The 3,652-nt window shown below is 35.3% G+C and overlaps 1 non-coding gene across 1 annotated transcript; it reads left to right on the top strand.

Annotated features, from left to right (window-relative positions):
* Positions 1-2,998: 2,998 nt before the first annotated feature.
* LOC114208548 (U1 spliceosomal RNA) lies at positions 2,999-3,162 on the top strand. The gene has a single exon (XR_003609056.1). It is a non-coding gene; the product is annotated as a U1 spliceosomal RNA (small nuclear RNA).
* Positions 3,163-3,652: the final 490 nt, after the last annotated feature.

Here is a 3,652-nt window from a genome sequence, read left to right as displayed (position 1 = left end):
AGAATATTATAAGAAGTAAGGGCTTTATTATTTTCTGATATCCACTCAAACTGGAATAATAAATGTTATCCCATAGAAGCTCTTTCCTCTTTCAAAGGTATTTTTCATTTTACAAAATTGGGATCATCCACTATCCTGAAGAAAAGGACGCGGTCCTCTATGATCGTTTCCATATCACTTCTTGGGCTAGCACAGCCATGTTTTGAGATTTGTGTGTAAGCAGCTTCAGAATTCTTCCCTCTGTGTTCCTCTGTTATGTTCTGGGCTTTCTGCCATGTTCTTGGGTAGCACCTCACACCACTACACTTTCATATCTCTTCCCTTCTGCCCATGTCCAAGTTTATTTCCCAGACTGACAAATTGTTCATAATTTTTTATAGGGAAATTTAGCCTTCCCTTTATCTAATGTTGCCCATCAGGCTATGCCCAAAAGGACCTTGACTTTCTCAACTTGAATATCTCATCCAGATTTATCTAGGTTTTTTTTTTCCTTAACAAAAGAATCATTCATGTGTGATGTAAGTGTTGCTCTTCCCAAGAAGGCAAAAAATAGGAGTCTTCTTTCTTTTATATAAAACAAGATTGTAGGGCTTTTTTCCTCTCCACTATGTTGATTTTTTTCAACAAATATTTAAAAGTGTGTTCAACATGTAAAACTTGGTGCAGAACAATTCAGTCTTTACTTTCAATAACTCATTTTACAGGACCGAACCCCAAGAAGGTAAAACAGATAGCTACATAAATATGTTCTGGTGTCTTCAGGAAAGAAACAACTTCAGATGTGTTCATGGAAACTCTGCCAATTATTTCTGAGGTATCATGGAGAATGGGGAAGAATCAAGAAAACTGAAGATGTGTCTATGCTGATCTGATTTTATTAGAAAGGAAGAAAAGATTCTGTGAACTGCAAACCAATGAGTTTGACATCAGTCTCCAACAAAATTTGGACAAAATTATTAAAGTAAAAGTGAGCATTTTGAGATGGTGTCAGTGACTATTAAGAATCAGTATGGGTTCAGGGCGCCTGTGTGGCTCAGTCAGTTGGGTGTCTACCTTCAGCTTAGGTCATGATCTCAGGGTCCTGGGATTGACCCCGCTTTGGGCTCCCTGCTAAGCAGGGAGCCTGCTTCTCCCTCTCCCTCTGCTGCTCCCCCTGCTTGTGCTCTCAATCTCTCTCTCTCTGTCAAATAAATAAATAAAACCTTAAAAAAAAAAAAGAAAGAATCAGTATGGGTTCACTAAGAACAAAGTAGCTCCAGGTAAAGTATATTACTTTTACTCTTAAAAAAAAAAAAAACAACAGTATAACTGAATTTTGGTAAGTCTTTTAATCAAAATTCTCATACATTCTTAGAAGATAAGTTAGACTAGTTTATAGTATGGTTAGAAAGTTTCCAAAAATGGCAGAATTACCTCTTTAAGAATGATGAAGAATGAATTTTGGAGTCACAGAACCTCAGCAGTTCAAATTGAAGCCCTGCAATTTATCAGCTATGTCAATTTGTTCAAGTTGGATAAACTTCTTGAACCTTAATTTCCTCAATTGTAATGAGGGATTAAAACTATCTATGTCATAAAGATGTGCTTCTTAAATGATACAATGTACATGAAGTGCTTTTTACCTATCTTCACATAAGTGCTCAATAAAAATGATAGGTGTTACATTTTATTCTCATGAGCTAAGGGTAATTGAGTGTTGTCAATCTGAAGAGAGATCTCTGAGAATTGTACTATCATTTTTTTTTTGCCAGTGATTTGAAAGAAAACATGGAAGTCATAATAATTACATTGGCAGTGTCCTTGCTTTGCTGTGAGCTTTTTTCAGCAAAGTGACCATGTCTCTTTGCCTTTGGTATCATCACTGCCTGATATAGTGCCTAACCCATAGTAGCCACACAGATGTTTTTCCAAGAATGACACAAAATAAAATATAGTAACTAAGATATCGGGTAGTAAAATCAGGATTCAAAAATGCCACAAAGAATTAGAACAATGACCAGTACCAAATATGAGCTGTAGTATGGATGGATATAAAATCTTCTGTTTCCATCCAAAACTTCAACGGCAATAAGAACACGTCACCAGAGGCTGGATTAGAAAGAATTTGGTATGAAAAATATTTAAACATTTTAGTTTTGTAAAAGTTCAAGAACTAAGAATATGATAATGATGCCAACCCCTCCTCAGAATGCATTTCCTGCCTTCATAAAACTCTAAATTATTAGAAATAGAGTGCAGAACGAGGCCGGCAACAGTATCCACGTACTTTGCATAATTAGACCATGTCTCAAGTAATGCATTCAGTTCTGATGCCACATATAGAAGAGACAGGGACAAACTGGAATCTATCCAGTATGGTGAGAAACCTTAAAAGCCATCTCATATTAGAATGATTAAAAGAATGTTCAGACTGAAAAAAAAGTAGACTTAGGGAAAAATGATAGCCATTTTTCAAATAGTTGGATAACTTTCATGTGGAATAGGGATTAAATTTATCCTCAAAGCCTCACGAAGCCTCAGAAAAAACTCATACCAAAGAATAGACAATTCAGGAAGATATTGGTCAAAAATAAAGGAGATCTCTATCTAAAATCAGAATGAATCATCTTAGACTTACTAATGTATTCTCTTCAAAGTTATTTAATTTCAATTTATTTAGGAAATTATTACCCTTCGCATTGATATGCAAACCTTGCATAAGTCCTGTAAAGAAGGAAACCTTCAAGAGTTTGCAGGTTAGTTGATTTATATCATTTACAGTGTCCACATACACAGTTATAAATGTGCCACTATTTACTTAGCAAAAATCTATGAAATATCATCATGTGCATGTCAGTTTTGTGCTAGCTAGTGGGCAGGTTGAAGAAAAAGCAATATTACATAAGAAATTTTTACTTTGGATAGGATATTGGGCCAAACTTTGATATTTGAATTTAGATCAATCCCCCCTCCAAAAAAAGGAGGACGAGTTTTCTTGATTCAAATGTCACTGAGGAGGATACATACCTGGCAGGGGAGATACCGTGATCATGAAGGTGGTTTTCCCAGGGCGAGGCTTATCCATTGCACTCCAGATGTGCTGACCCCTGCGATTTTCCCAAATGTGGGAAACTCGACTGCATAATTTGTGGTAGTGGGGGACTGTGTTCGCGCTTTCCCCTGCTAAAAAAAATAAAATAAAATAAAAAATAAATAAATGTCACTGAGGAATTGAGGAGTCTAAAAAATTAATAGCCCACCACTTCCAGAGTATACTGATAAAATGGGTAAAAATTGTAAGTCAAAGACATGCCATTTATATCTATTGAGCTCCTTATTTTCTAGACTTTGTTGTGATCATGTTATACTTACAAGGATTAATAAAACATATAATGCCGTCGTGTTTCTAAAATCTCTTGCCACTTACAAACCTGAATTCCATTTATACATACATCTATAAGGAGATATGCAGTCAATCAACTTTTTTTAAATACCACCATTAATTAAAAAAAAAAAAATTGAGTACCAGCTGTCTATCATTCCTTAAGGTGTAAAAGAGTCCCTTTTCTTAAGACGTTTACAGAACACCTCTCCTATATCCTTCTCCCATAAGAAGTAAAAGAATCATAACTAACAAATGTATTTAATTTGCTATCAGAAAGTTTAAGAGCAG

This window comes from Eumetopias jubatus, unplaced genomic scaffold (genome assembly GCF_037043125.1).
Source record: "Eumetopias jubatus isolate StellerSeaLion01/CBP00866 unplaced genomic scaffold, mEumJub1_p1.0 scaffold_4, whole genome shotgun sequence".
NCBI classification, from domain to species: domain Eukaryota; kingdom Metazoa; phylum Chordata; class Mammalia; order Carnivora; family Otariidae; genus Eumetopias; species Eumetopias jubatus.
This window is presented reverse-complemented; position numbering and strand designations above follow the sequence as displayed.